At 48.2% G+C, this 16,050-nt stretch overlaps 1 protein-coding gene across 1 annotated transcript in view; it reads left to right on the forward strand.

Annotated features, from left to right (window-relative positions):
- Window positions 1-6,680: 6,680 nt before the first annotated feature.
- ralba (v-ral simian leukemia viral oncogene homolog Ba (ras related)) overlaps window positions 6,681-16,050 on the forward strand; it is a 49,290-nt gene continuing 39,920 nt past the window's right edge. Inside the window, exon 1 of the mRNA XM_028808054.2 lies at window positions 6,681-6,847. The gene's annotated coding sequence lies outside the window, so the exon portion shown is untranslated. The remainder of the gene's footprint in view (window positions 6,848-16,050) is intronic.

Consider the following 16,050-nt stretch of genomic DNA (forward strand, 5'->3'; position numbering starts at 1 on the left):
ATTGTGGGACCCCCAGGTTCAAGAGTGCCTTTCTGAATCAGTTCAGTTTGTCACAGGTGGACTCCAGTCAAGTTCTAGAAACATCTCAAGGAGAATTCAAGCAAACAGGTGGCCACTTGAGCCCACAGCAAAGGGGATCAATACTTCTAGAGATGAGGGGCTTTGGTTTAGGATTTTTAATGAATTGGCAGATCTTCCTGAACACGTCGTCACTTTGTCATGGTGGGATGTTAAGTGTGGATGGATGGGTGAGGACATGAACTTCATCCATTTCACAATAAAGTGTGCAGGAAGTGAAGGGTCCGAATGCTCCGTGAACCCAACCACCAGGTGAAGACCTGAGGACCTCCCGACTCCACCACCACTACTGCTATTGTAAAGTGCGTCCGGGCCCAAAATATTTTTGGAATGTATGGAAAATGTTGGACTTTGGAACACAATTTAGTGTGTTTGTGATGAAATAACTTGGGCTGGAAAACCCCAAAGTTCTCCTTGAGCAGGGCTGCCTGCGTTGGGGGATCTGATGAGTGAGCGCCGGTCAGCCATTTGAGGGAAAGCTTGAGGCGCCCTTAGCTGTCCATGCAGGAGACGCAGAAGTTGGATGAGTCGACTCCTTGTATATACAGTGCATCCAGAAAGTATTCCCAGCGCTTCATCACTTTGTCCACATTTTGTTATGTTACAGCCTTATTCCAAAATGGATTAAATTCATTTTTTTCCTCAGAATTCTACACACAACACCCCATAATGACAACATGAAAAAAGTTTACTTGAGGTTTTTGCAAATTTATTAAAAATAAAAAAACTGAGAAATCCCATGTACATAAGTATTCACAGCCTTTGCTCAATACTTTGTCGATGCCCCTTTGGCAGCAATTCCAGCTTCAAGTCTTGTTGAATATGATGCCACAAGCTTGGCACACCTATCCTTGGCCAGTTTGGCCCATTTCTCTTTGTAGCACCTCTCAAGCTCCATCAGGTTGGATGGGAAGCATCAGTGCACAGCCATTTTAAGATCTCTCCAGAGATGTTCAATCAGATTCAAGTCTGGGCTCTGGCTGGGCCACTCAAGGACATTCACAGAGTTGTCCTGAAGCCACTCCTTTGATATCTTGGCTGTGTGCTTAGGGTCGTTGTCCTGCTGAAAGATGAACTGTTGCCCCAGTCTGAGGTCAAGAGCGCTCTGGAGCAGGTTTTCATCCAGGATGTCTCTGTACATTGCTGCAGTCATCTTTCTCTTTATCCTGACTAGTCTCCCAGTCCCCACAGCATGATGCTGCCACCACCATGCTTCACTGTAGGGATGGTATTGGCCTGGTGATGAGCGGTGCCTGGTTTCCTTCAAACGTGACACCTGGCATTCACACCAAAGAGTTCAATCTTTGTCTCATCAGACCAGAGAATTTTCTTTCTCGTGGTCTGAGAGTCCTTCAGGTGCCTTTTGGCAAACTCCAGGCGGGCTGCCATGTGCCTTTTACTAAGGAGTGGCTTCCGTCTGGCCACTCTACCATACAGGCCTGACTGGTGGATTGCTGCAGAGATAGTTGTTCTTTTGGAAGGTTCTCCTCTCTCCACAGAGGACCTCTGGAGCTCTGACAGAGTGACCATCAGGTTCTTGGTCACCTCCCTGACTAAGGCCCTTCTCACCCGATCGCTCAGTTTAGATTGCCGGCCAGCTCTAGGAAGAGTCCTGGTGGTTTCGAACTTCTTCCACTTAAGGATGATGGAGGCCACTGTGCTCATTGGGACCTTCAAAGCAGCAGAAATGTTTCTGTAACCTTCCCCAGATTTGTGCCTCAAGACAATCCTGTCTCGGAGGTCTACAGACAATTCCTTTGACTTCATGCTTGGTTTGTGCTCTGACATGAACTGTCAACTGTGGGACCTTCTATAGACAGGTGTGTGCCTTTCCAAATCAGGTCCAGTCAACTGAATTTACCACAGGTGGACTCCAATGAAGCTGCAGAAACATCTCAAGGATGATCAGTGAAACAGAAGGCACCTGAGCTCAATTTGGAGCTTCATGGCAAAGGCTGTGAATACTTATGTACATGGGATTTCTCAATTCTTTTATTTTTAATAAATTTGTGAAAATCCCAAGTAAACTTTTTTCACGTTGTCATTATGGGGTGTTGTGTGTAGAATTCTGAGGAAAAAAATGAATTTAATCCATTTTGGAATAAGGCTGTAAGATAACAAAATGTGGAAACAGTGATGAAGTGCTGTGAATACTTTGTGGATGCACTGTATGAAGTACGCGTAGCTCTACAGACCTGACGCCATGTCTGCTCATCAGGATGCGAGTTGTGGTGGCAGCACTTTGAGCAAAGAAGCCCAGACGTCCCTCCGAGGTCCTCCAACTTTGCTCCTGGGGTGTTACCAGGCCAGCTGAGAGACATCATCTCTTCTGCATTTGCTGCTTCTGCCCCGAGGTCTCCTCCTAGTTGGACATCCCTGCAGCACGGACCCTGGTCAGACACTAGGACCACCTTAACTGGCCCCTTTCAGTGTGGAGCAGCAGCAGTTTGCCTTGAGCTCCCCCTGAGTGTCTGCACTCCTCACCGCATCTCAAAGGCCTGTGGAGGAAGATCACTGCTACCACGTGGTTGATGGCTCCTGTCTACCTCCATTCACTACCACATGTGTCCCCCTCCATGTCCCTAGAGGGAGCTATCAGTCTGCTATGGCACACCTGCCTTCAACTGCCAGCCCAACCACAATGCACCGGACCCTTACGACGACTCCTGCAGGTGGTGGGCCCACCAGAGACTCAGCTTCCCTTCATCTAATAGTAGGGCAGCAAAAGGGCATTTCGTAAAATGGGCACAACGGTAAGTCTGTGTGTATCGATCACGCTGTGCGTTTGGGACCCTCAGTTCACCAGGTACGCCAGCCCTTACGTCGCTCTGTCTTTGTGTGTCTTGTTGGCTTCGTTCATCGGACATGCCACACATCTTGTGAATGCTGGTCAACATTTTTCCAAGGAATGGATGCCAGGTGCTGGATGTTTTGTCATTTATATATATATATTGTAACAAAAGGCGCTATATGTGCGCCCGACCCGACACAGGTGGACACGGAGGCACGTATAAAATATAAAGACTTATTTTTCTTCAGCTGTGGGGCACGTCTTCCTCGTAATCCCCACAGTCCCAAGCACACAAACACCAAATTAAACACACCGCAAGGCGCTCTTTTTCTTCCTCTCAGGTACCCTCATCCTCGTCCTCCTCCTCCTCCCGATTCTGGCCATTGAGTGGTGGCTGCTGACCCCTTTTATAGTCCACCCAGATGTGCTCCAGGTGCTTGACTGCCGAGTTCCGAGAATACGCCGCCCATACGGGCTCAGGTGTCCCCGCTGCAGCACCCCCTGGTGGTGGTGCCTGTGGGACCCAAAAGGGCAGCACCCAACTCCAATTCCCATGAAGCCCTGCAGGAACCCTGAGGCACCGCTCCAACCTGGGGGGGGCGGCCATCTAGTGTCCAGGGGGAGGTATTGCACCGCCCAGGGCTGCTCTCCCTAAATGTAGTGTGCAGGGGCGTCCCGGCTGGGCATGAACCCCGGCCCCCTGCCACTATATATATATATAGTCACACATGTGATTAGGGGGCAGCCAATGGAAGTGCAAAAGAACAAAACGAGGGGACAGGACACCGACTACTAACGCCTTCATCCCTCATACAGCAGGAAACCAGAATGTACCTTCTGGGACTCCTCCGGGACGCCGTCCTCTCCTAACTACTGTCAGACTAGTGACCAAAAGACATCATGAAGGTTTGGGCAGCCATCTGTAGAACAGATCCTGGCTGCAAAATCGGTTTAAATAATTCGGAGTCCGAAACAGAACTGAAGTCTTTGAGTTAAGATGGCGGCTTCAAAGGGTCAGAGCCGGAAGTGATGTCACCTCAGGGGCCTGGTGGGATTCCCCGAGAGGAACCGAGAGAGACAGTCAGTGCGTCCCACCTTCTCCTGGTCTGTCACGGAGTTACTGTCACATAGACCCTCTAGGTGCCTGCTGCTCACACGTGTGTGACACAACACAACGCGCCTCTCTTACAGGTTTCGTTACGTCCGCCGGTCCTTCATCTTCCGCTGATGTCTTCACTTCTGGTGGAACCCTGATGACCTCATTTCTGTCCCCTGCTTACGTTGTCATCTCCGTCTCCTCTCTTCGTCGTCACGCTGCCCATCCATGTCATTTCCAGCCTGTCTCCATAAAAGTTCTGGTTCAGCCCCCATTCTGTTGTCTCTCAGATGTCCGTTCTGTACCCGTTGTATTGGGTATCAGCCTGACGAGACTTCTCGGACCACCAGACAGTATAGGGGACGGTGTCCCAAACCTTTATCTGTGTCTCTTCTGTTTTATTGTGTTACTATTCATTCTTTTTTGCATTCATTGTGACAGATCTACAGGTATGGAGGATATCACAACGGGGCAAATGCAATTTTTTAATCACGCCACAGTTTTTCCTTCATCATCCTGATTTCCATTCTACTTTTTCAGGTCTCTGGTCATCCATCCATCCATCCATTGTCCAACACGCTGAATCTTAATACAGGGTCACGGGGGTCTGCTGGAGCCAATCCCAGCCAACACAGGGCACAAGGCAGGAAACAATCCCGGGCAGGGTGCCAACCCACCACAGTCTCTGGTCATTTAGGCCATTATTTTCTAGTTGGTGTGACATGTTAGAAACGTTCTGACAAGAACAGGCCATCCAGCCCAACAAAGCTCACCCGTCCTCTCCACTTAGTGCTGCTAAAAAAAAAAAAAACATCAAGTGGAGTTTTAAAAGTCCCTCAAGTCTTACTGTCCACCACATGACTTGGTCACTTGCTCCATGTGTCTGCACTTCTCTATTTCCTGATGTTTATGTGAAATTTCCCCTTCACAAGTTTCTAGCTGTGTTCCTGATGAACTCATTTTAAAGTCACCGTCTCGATCCAACGGACTAATTTGCGTCATCATTTTAAACACTTCAGTCAGTCAGGTCTCCTCTACATCTCCTGTAAAGGCTCCGCTCTTTTAATCTTTCCTCCTAATTCATCCCCTTTAGCCCTGGAATCAGCCTGGTTGCTCTTCTCTGGACCTTCTCTTGTGCTGCTATGTCCTTTTTATAACCTGGAGACCCAGACTGCCCCCATTACTCCACATGAGGTCTCACCAGTGTGTTATAAAGCCTGAGCAGAACCTCCTGTGACTTGTACTCACACATCAAGGCGCTATATAACCTGACAGTCTGTTTGCCTTCTAAATGTCTTCTGAACACTGACTGGAAATCAATAGCTTAGTGTCCACTACAACTCCTAAATCCTTCTCATGAGGCGTACTTTGAATTTCTTCTCATTTTTACGTCACAGTCTTGATCCACTGGACTAACTCCCTCCATCATTTTAAACACTTCAGTCACTCAGGTCTCCTCTTCATCTCTGTAAAGGCTCAGCTCTTTTAATCTTTCCTCCTAACTCATCCCCTGTAGCCCCCCGTAATCAGCCTAGTTGCTCTTCTCTGGACCTTCTCTTGTGCTGTTATATCCTTTTGTAAGTCTGGAGACTCAAACTGCACCCAGTACTCCAGATGAGTTCTCACCAGTGTGTTATAAAGTTTGAGCAGAACCTCCTGGGACTCGTACTCACACATCAAGGCGCTATATAACCTGACAGTCTGTTAGCCTTCTTAATGGACTCTGAACACCGTCTGGAAGTCTATAACTTAGAGTCCACTACGACTCCTAAATCCTTCTAATGAGGCGTACTTTGAATTTCTTCTCATTTTAAAGTCACTGTTTTGATCCACTGCACTAATTCCTGTCATCTTTTTAAACACTTCAGTCACTCAGGTCTCCTCTTCTGCTCTTTTAATTTTTCCTCCTAACTCATCTCCTGTAGCCCCCCATAGTCAGCCTAGTCGCTCTTCTCTGGACCTTTTCTAGCGCTGCTTTATCTTTATGGAGACCCAAACTGCCCCCAGTACTCCAGATGAGGCCTCACCAGTGTGTTATAAAGTTTGAGCAGAACCTCCTGTGACTCGTACTCCACACGTCAAGGCGCTATATAACCTGACATTCTTAATGGCTTCTGCACACTGTCTAGCCGTTGACTCCTAACTCCTTCCTTCTCATGAGGTGGACTTTCGATTTTCAGACCCCCCCATTTTTACTCTGTTCATGTTATCTTTTATATTTACTGACCTGAACTTTAAACATCTACTGTATTGAAACAATTGTCTATCTGTTCACCACTTACTGTTATTGCCCCCACTAACCCCCCTTCTTGAATGTCATTACTAAGATTCGATAAAAAGGGAAAATTCCGTTCAATAGTAAAATAACTTAAGCATGTATAGCCATGACAAAATATAAATTTCTACTAATTGTAAATGTCGTAGTACTGTGATTTTCCGAACAAGACAATAATAAAGCCAGGCCACGAGATCAATTCGAGATACCTGGACTCTGTGCCCATCAAAGTACGTGTAAAGGAAACAGGCCGCCAGGATGGGCTCGCAGGACCGCACTTGACAGCCGCTGCTGTAAACTACGAATCTCCGGCAGATCTCCCCCCGTTTTAAAGCCCCGTGTCCCTCGTCCCTCTTTACGCGTCTATTGGTCACCGTTTTTTTCTTTCTTTCCTTCGAAGCGCTACTTGAGCTCACATCCGGCCAGCTCCTCTCCCCTCCCCTCTCCGCTCATCGGCCATGAAGGTGGGGTTTTGGTGTTCAGTCAGTCGGCGATCGGCGGTTCCTAGGAGTGTGAAAGTCAGCGGCTCTACGTATGTGTGCGCTTTTACCGTCAGCACGGAGACAGCGAGGGTCCAGAGAAGAGGAAAGTTCACAAGGATATCCCGGTAAGAGTCGCCATTCGCCACTGTAAGCTCTGTTTTAATCCCCGCCGCTCCGTTTTATTACAAACTAAGTGACCATTAAGAACATCGGGACGTTAAACTGACTGCTCCCGGAGAGCCGAACTACAGCTGATTGTAAAGGGTGGGAGCTGTGGGCATACGTGTCCAGTGATTGACATCTTCGTCCGCCAATGAGATGACGGACTTCCGCACCGGAAATCACAAGACATCCAATTGAAAGTCGCACTCGTGCCGGGAATGGGTGGGGCGTATTAAGAATAGGGGAAAAAAAATGGCTTGACGAGTTTTCGGTGCTTTAACTTCCGAGTAATGAAGTGACTTGATGTGAAATATGTAGCGTGTGATCTTTGAAAGTGGCTAGCTGAGCAGTTGGACGCTGAAGTGACATTTATGTCCGTGGGGCTTTGACACCCGTGGGGTGTAGTTGAACAACTTCGAAACGGTCGTTTAAAAAGCGCCAACTCCCACGCTCGCCAGTACTACTTCAAGAGCAACTCGGATGGTAGAAAGTGAAGCTTTTTTATTGTGGCGAATGCTTCGAGTAGATCCTGGCAGGCTTGGTGGTCTCGTCTAACGGCAGTGACCCCGCCAGGAATGCGAGTCGGCGGTGGGCGCTGCGCTTCACCCCTTCGGCATTTGAAGTTTATTTGCTCGCTCGTTACGTCCTTCTGAGCTGCTGAGCCTCCCGTAGAAAAGAAACGTAAGACGCGAGCGCATCGGACGGCATTCAGTACTCCGTCCTAACGCCAGCAGGTCTTTCTTTTTAATAATCGTACGCTAAACGCCCGGACCCCCGTCCTCGCTCTCATACTTGTGATGAATGGCCTCAACTTTACGACTTTTTATTTTGCTGCGCTCATCAACTGTCGAAGATTTCACGCTCTTTGTATCCAAGTCTGTAAAAAGTGTTAGAGGCTTCTCACGAACTTCTCTCTGCCTCTGGCGATCGCTCGACGGGTTGTGCTGATTTCCCTAAAGTGACAGAAAGATCATCTGCTTGACAAACCGACGGTCGCCCAAAAAGCAGTCAGCGGCTAATGCGACCTCCTGGTGACAGTCACGTGCATTATTGTTAATTAAAGTCTTAGTAGGAACTGGCACGGAATTAAAAACCCACTTTCACAGCCGGCGAGTTTTAAGAGAGACATTACCAAAAAAGACGCCTTCCTTAAAGGAGAGTTTTATGAGCGGAGATGATGAGAATTCATAATAATTCTTTACACTTATATAGCTCTTCTCACTACTCAAAGCGCTCAGCAGTTGCAGCTTAAGGGCCCAACAGAGCAGAGTCCCCATTGGCATTTACGGGATTCGGACCGGCAACCGTCCGATTGCCAGTGCAGACCCCTAACCCTCAGAGCCAGATGGGGAGGCCACTCGGGACTCGGACCCCGACCTCTGCCTGGAATCCTTTGTGTTTTTGTTCACTTGACCATCCAAAGCCCCTCCTGATTGCTGATCCACATTGTAAGGGAAGCTCGGAAGACTTTATTGGACAGACGTCTTGTCAGAAAGGTCTCGACTCTGCTCCATGAATCTTAGGCTGGAGGGGACACTGAAGACGACCCGCCTGAAGGTTTTGTTTCTTTCTTAGTGTCTATACACACGGGGAACTCTGCGTTTCTGTACCAAGACTTACCTGAAGAAGGAGCCTGAGCCCCTCGAAAGCGGGCATCGGTTCAGTTAGCCAATCAAAGGGCTCATCGGGCTTCACTTCTCATCGCATCCATAATGGCTAACGTGGCACCGCACCCTGCTACCATAAACTGGACAGAGAAATCCATCCCTCTATCGTCTGACACCCTTTCGGATGGATTGGCGCCGCTCCAGTGTGCCATTGTTCCTGCCTTGTGCCCGATGCTTGCTGGGTTAGGTTCCAGCCTCCCTGTGACTCTGCTCGGGGTAAGACAATGTCTAGGGGTGCCAGTCCATCGCCGGGCACATTCATGCACACCACATTCAGTCTTATGAACTTTATTGTCGGGTAGCATAGCTGCTGGGAATTTCTCTCGGTGTCACATCCACACAGATGACGAGATGACGAAACAACCCAATGCCCAACACACGATGTCACTGCAGCATCGTCTGTAATAGAAATGAAATTATAAACTACATTGGTGAGCGAAAGTGACGAGACTAGCAGAGACCGTCACACCATGTCACCTTCCCTCCATCACAGCACCAGTTGTTCATCTAATCCACACATCTTTGGATTCGGACCCCTGCCTCGCCCTGCTACCCCAGAATCCTTTGTGTTTTTATCTGTTTGACAAGCCAAAGCCTCTCCTGGCAGCACTAAACGCCAAGCTGGGCGCAGTGCCAGTCCATTGTAGTGTCCGTCCTTGCTGGCAGGCCATTGTTTCAGGCTACTGGAGTACGAGTGCTGCTCACTTACGACGTCGAGTCACTGAAACGGCCGTGATTCTGAGTCGTCTGAATCTGGTAAGGAGAGCCGAGGCTGTTCAGACACGGGCCGGGGGGTACAAGCCTGACTGGCACACTGACTTGTTCTAACTGTCAAGGCCAGATGAAGACCCCCTGGGCGTTGGCTCGCTACCCCACTGGCCACGGGCATATGCGCACTAATTAAGACATCACATACGTCACAGATAAATCAGGTACGGGGATTAAAGTAGAAAGAACAAAATGCCAAAGTTTATCTTTCATCTTTTTGTCATCCGCAGCCTTAACTGGTGGGACGATCAGCTGGCACTGGCGTCCATTGTTAGTCGAGTCTTAATGTTGTTTTACTGTAAGTGTTACGCTCGCCCTACACTTCTCTTTGCCACCTGTGATCTTCGTGGATGTGTTTTTAGGGTCCATGGTGGTCTCTCTGTACAGCCTGCCGACGCCCCACGTTTCCCTCCCAGGACTTGAGTGGAGTTGAATTCTGTCACCTCGACGTCCCCTTCCTCTAACTGCTAATGAATCGATGAGCGCGGCGTCACATCTACTTGAAGTCTGAAACTCGATTACGCGTCCTGAAGGGGACTGTGACACTTTGTGGCTGACAAGTGACGTGTGACGAGCGTTTGGGGTTGACATGGTTGAGCCGAGACAAGTACGAGACTCTGCCGCTGCTCGGTGCGTCTTCACTCCTGCCGTGGCCTTGCTTTTCACCTTTTCCTGACCCGATTGTCTTGTTGTTCTCCGTTTCGGTTTTTATGGTTTGTTCAAATCCTCATTTTGGTTGATTTTTTTGAAAACGCCTTGGAAAGATCTCATCATGCGCCTCTGTCCTTCTTGTCAGTGGTCCACCGTTCTTCTGGGCTCTCGTTTTTAATGGCTGTCCGTTTGGACTTGGCCTGATTTGTGGATTCGTGAGTGAAGGTGACCAACTGGACACCAACTCTGTCTGAGCTCCAACCGACCAGTTTGGTTTTCGTATTCCTTGTCAAAGCTTTTTAAGTCGGTGGGCTTGACTGCGTTTGTATTTCTGCAGATGGCAGTTGGGTTGAGGTTAGTTGTGGACGGCGGTTTGCTGTACGCGTCTGCACTGTTCCTAAACACCTGAGCTTTTCCTGACGTTACTCACTTTGTCGTCTTACACGTGTGACAGAACATTGCAAGCAGGACCCCCAGGGTGTGCGCTCAAGTCGCTTTGATGGTAGGCCTGACTGTGGTCATTGCAGGGGGGCATAAAAGGGAATTAAAAGTTACATCCACGATAGAGAAGAAGGTTAAAAAACACAACATGTGGGCTGTTCGGCCTTCATTAGGCAAGCAACAGAAAACTAGTGAAGGTGACAGAGCCGCCATTAGAGATGGCGAAGGGGGGAATGGAAAAAAAGTTAGTCGGACATTGAGACCTGAAGAAACGGGTGGCCCTGGCTGAGAGTGAGCGGAGCTTCTGCTATGAAGGTCTCTGACAGAACAGATCAGTGGGGCTCTGAGCGGCGGGCGCGACGTCACGTCTTCTGCAGTGGGCTCTGTGAGGTCTCCCTGAAACGCTCCGCCGAAGTAGACGTCTGGACACGTCCTGCCAGAAATGCAGTCAGTCAGACTGGCAACAAGGCCGTGATTCAAAACTGAATTTACCAGAAGGACCGGCGTTGGGGACAAACCTAAAAGTGACACCGCCGCTCCTGGTAGAGCTCAGAGTGCCTGCTGCTCCTGCCGACGAGACGTTTACGTGGGTCAGGTGGTCAACAGAAGAAGATCAAGGTGGGGGGAAAAGTGTCATCTGTGGAAGGATCAGGTCTGCAAAACGGGGAAATTGTGTTTACTGACCTGTATGGGGGGGTCGGAATGAGAGGACCGGCGGGATTGGGGTGATGACCCAAAGTCTGCTCTTGGCTTACCTGAGGGTCCTGTCCACAATATGACCAGGGTGTGTGATGATGTAGGTCAGCTCCAACCCTGAACCCGACACCGTCGATAATGTCACCGAGATGAGCTGACAAATTTGTCAGCTCATCTCGGTGACATTACCAACGGTGTCGGGTTCAGGGCACCCGAACACAAGATGGGAGGATGGAGCGGACCCACATTGTCACAGGGTGCCCTCAGTCGATGAAGAAACTCCTCATTCAGATTAACTTAAGCTGATTGGCGATGACATCACACAGACTATGGGGGGCCACGAGAAGGCTGAGCAGACAATGACAATACCGGTGGCTCTGTAGTGAGTCGGTGACGCCCACCTTTGTGCCACCGTGTCCAGTTATTTCTTTCTTACCAATGCTGTTGTCAACTGAATGTCAAGAGAGGAACATTCAGCTTTGATCAGCAAAACTGGCGTGAGGGGAGTGTACCCCACTTAAGGCAGAAACCCGACGTCTTAACATGACGTTCCACACGTGATTCTGCTAATGGCTTCCTCCTCCGGGAGAACACGCTGACGTCAGTAAACTGCACCAGAAAAGAAGAGCGACGCGTCCTCATCGTCAGCCATGAATCTGAAAGCAGACATGGAGCCCCTGAGCTCAGCACCTCATCCACATAAATAAAGCAAATCCTAAAGCACTGAGACAGAACATTGCGATTGCCATACCTTGGCCTCGGGGACTTTATCTTTGTGGACGTTTCCCTTTTTGTGGTGGGACGGAGTTGTTTAGCATTACGGTGGTGTCGGCATCTCGCCAAAAATGCGTGGATCTGCGGTTATCCTGCTGCTGCTGCCACTCGCCATATTCAAGTGTTCAGAATGACGTACCCGGCCCTGGGCACACGCAGTGGACATGAGCAGACCACCAAATCCTTAACTAACACCCCCTTAAGAGTTTACATGGCCATATCAGGTTACTCTCTGTGTGTTTCTCAGGGACCAATATGGCAGATTCTCTGACCGGAGTAAGGGCATAGATGGCATTTTTGAATGGGAGCGTCTGCGACTAACCGGGTTATTAACTCCGTTGTAAACGCCGCGCTCGGTGAGGTTATCGTCCATCCAATTCCCAATCCCCATTTCATTGTCACCAGGTGTCTGTTACGATAGTGACAAGTGCAGTCCTCCATGGCCGTGTCTCTCAGCCTTTCTGGTGCCATGACACACTTTTTCAGGTCAGGTTTTGGGGGGCATGCGCTGGTACAGCTCGGGATCCCGGTTGGCAACCCCCCAGACAGACACGCGAGGTGGTCCAGTCCCACCCTCTATCTGTCGCAGCCAGGTGTTACGTGGTGTCCCCTTGGCCTGGTCCAGCCACTCCGCTCCTCAACAATGAGGGTCCTGCGAGCCGGATCACCCTCGGGGAATCCCCTGTACAAAACATGTTTTTGTGGTCCATCAAATGGGGAAGGAGGTTCCTCCTTGGTGAATCGAGCACGAACATCAGAACTGAAGGGTGTGCCCCCCCCGTCAGGGCTTTGGGGGTCGAGTGCGATGACCCGCTGTCATAATAAACAATAGTAACCTGCGACGACCCTGTGGTTGAGAAGCTCCGCTCCATGTGTCGACCACACATCTGCTTTAGCACAGAATATCTGGTCAGCAATCGCCGTGACAGCATGAGAGGGAAAACGCAGGAGCAGGAGCCGCCAAGATGGCATCCCAGCACCCATCATCCAACGAGAGATCGGATGCCTTTATACCTAAGCCGTGTAATCCATTTGTTTTTTGTAGCCACCTAATCCAATATTAGGGCTTGTTGGGCCTAACTGATGTAGGAACCAATCTTGGATGGACACCCATGTCCCTCAGGATGCCCACGCCGGCGCACTCCGGGTGTTGAAGTTCTATTATGTTGGGATTTTTTTTTTTCTAGAAATCAGCAGGCCGTCACACTTTGAGTGTTCCCCTTCGTGGTCTGAGATCAGTTTGCTAGGATTGTGCAGTAGAACTGCCAGGGGCCATTAGGAAGTTTCCACTTTGCCGTCTGTATGTTATCTCATTTGTTTGTTCTTGTTCTGTTAACCTAGGATGTGGTACTTCGCCAACAAACCACTCCTGTTCTCCAAATTTAAAAGGAAGGGTGTTTGCAAAGCACTTGGTGAGAGCCGAACGACAGAATGTGCAGGTACGCCTGTTTATACACCCGTACAAAAACTATGGGGGTGATGTCACCTCCGGCCCTGCCACCCCAAACGCCCAGGGCTACCGAGACATGGAGGTGAAGCAGAAACCACGACACCCTGAAGACAGACCTGGAGGAGGTGTTGGAATAGCTGAGCTTTCAGCGAAACCAGTTGGGCTGACGGACTGAGTGCTCTCCTCCATTTTGTCAGATTTCTCAAGTTCAAATCCTGCACCTCGCTGTCATCCATGAGCCCTTTGCACATTCGCCCAAAGCCCGTGTGGCGTTTACCTCCTCCATGCCAAAGACGTGAATATCACTGAAGTGCTTGTACCAGGAATGGCACTCATCTTTAGCCAATCAGCTTTAAGGTGAGCCTCTGACATCACAAAGGAGGGGCTTAGTGCTCAGAGCTGCACACAGGTATTTTTTTTATATATATAATAGATTTGTTTTAATTGATTTTAAAAAAAAAAAAAAAAAAAAAAAAAAAAACCTGCGATGAGACAATTTGGAAGATGTTTTCAGTTCCTGCGAGACGAGACTATTTCCGTGAGATTTTCTCAAGTCCCGCCCTCCTCTCAAACCACGCCCACAGTCCTCTCACCTCTCGTTGGTGTGAATGCTTTTGTCAGACTCCGTTCCTGCGCTCTCAGCTCTTATGAATTTTTACGTTTCCCTCACTTTAAGTTCCCAATAAAAGAAGACGTATTATGTCCAAATCTTATTGAAGAATTTCATCCCGAAGGGTTAGCAACAGAAGCAATGAGTACACAGAAAAACGAGGAAGTCAAACGAATTAATGCGGAAATTGTCAATCGGTTACACGTCGAATTGGTTAAATGCGTATCAATAGACTCTGCTGAAACAGTTGGTGGTGATGGTGCGGAAGATGAAAACATCAACATTACAATATCATGAAGAATATCTACGACCGCTAACACCGTCTGGTCTTCCACCGGCCGAATTACTGTTGAAAGGAGGACGTATCCAAGAAAGGTAATGTAGTCCATCTTCAGCGGTGACATGAGACACCAAAGGAGATCTTGATACGCCATTTGTATTAAAACTTTAACAGTTTCCCATTAGAATAGCTTTTGTGAAGACAACAAATCACAGAGACAAACATTCGAAAAAGTTGTTTTATTTATTAGAGAGAGAGAAACGAAATTCAGTCACGGGCCGTTATACGTGGAGTCATCACGATGAAATTCCAAACACGGAATCGAAATTCAATGCAATCTTGACGAAAAGTTACTGTAAAACTTTATTTGGAATGAAAAGTGCAAGTTTTTGAAGTTTTTGCGTGTTAATTTCAAATCCAAAGCGAACAAAATCGTATTACGCATCGAATACCTCTAACGCAACATGAAACATAATTTTCTTTCAAATTATTACGTTTCTATTTTTTACTTTGGTTAATTACTTGCTGTAATGTAAAACAGGAGTATTATGCATATGTAACAATTCCCATGAAAATAATAATCTGTTGAAATTGTACATCTGCTTCCCCATACGCAAGAAGGTTGGCGAGCAAAGCGTGCAGAGGGCAAAGCCCCCTCATACCTTATAAATTGAAAAGATTTTTGTCCAAATCCAGAAGATGTAGCACTCGCTTTTCTGACTGAGAATGGAAGGTTCTTCCTTTTTTTTATTTTTTTCAGTTCGGCTCTTCCTGGTTTTGTGTTTTTTTTTTTTTTTTTTTTTGATGTTTCAGGAATAACAAAAACCCAAAGATCTCGAGTTCACCAGAACAGCACAGCACAGGAGCTGAGGGAGTGTGTGAGAGTGGACTGGCATCCCTGCCAGGCTTGGTTCCTGCCTTGATTCATTTGCTGCCCAGGTGACATTTTGCTAAGCAGATTTGTGAATGAATCTTAATGACGTTTCTTAGGCTCAGGCTTGGGAATGCGCCAGCTTGAAGTGTTCATCCGTTGTCGGAGTTGGCAGTTTCCCCTTGGTGTGGAGTTTGTTTTTCTTAATTCGCTGTTTTTATGAGTGGGTCCAGTGATGGAGTGACATTAGAACACTCTGGACGAGGACAGGCCATTCAGCCCCACAACGCTCGCCAGTCCTCTCCACTTATTTCTTCTAAAATAACATCAAGTCAAGTTTTGAAACTCCCTCAAGTCTTACTGTCCACCACACTACTCTGTCGCTTATTCCAAGTGTCCGTCGTTCTTTGTGTAAAAATAAACTTCCTAATGTTTGTGTGACATTTCCCCTTTACAAGTTTCCAACTGTGTCCCCGTGTTCTTGATGAACTCATTTTAAAGTCAGAGTCTCGATCCACAGGACTAATTCACTTCATCATTTTAAACACTTCAGTCAGGTCTCCTCTTCATCTCCTGTAAAGGCTCAGCTCTTTTAATCTTTCCTCCTAACTCATCCCCTGTAGCCCCCCATAATCAGCCTAGTTGCTCTTCTCTGGACCTTCTCTTGTGCTGTTATGTCCTTTGTGTGACCTGAAGACCAAAACTGCACACAGGACTCCAGATGAGGCCTCACCAGTGTGTTATAAAGCCTGAGCAGAACCTCCCGTGACTTGTACTCCACACGTCAAGGCGCTATATAACCTGACATTCTGTTAGCCTTCATAATGGCTTCTGCACACTGTCAGGACGTTGTTAGCTTAGAGTCCACTATGACTCCTAAATCCTTCTCATAAGGTGGACTCTCGATTTTCTGACCGCCCATTGTGTATTCAAACCTCACATTTTTACTTCTATGTTG

This window comes from Erpetoichthys calabaricus, chromosome 8, assembly GCF_900747795.2.
Source record: "Erpetoichthys calabaricus chromosome 8, fErpCal1.3, whole genome shotgun sequence".
NCBI classification, from domain to species: Eukaryota; Metazoa; Chordata; class Cladistia; order Polypteriformes; family Polypteridae; genus Erpetoichthys; species Erpetoichthys calabaricus.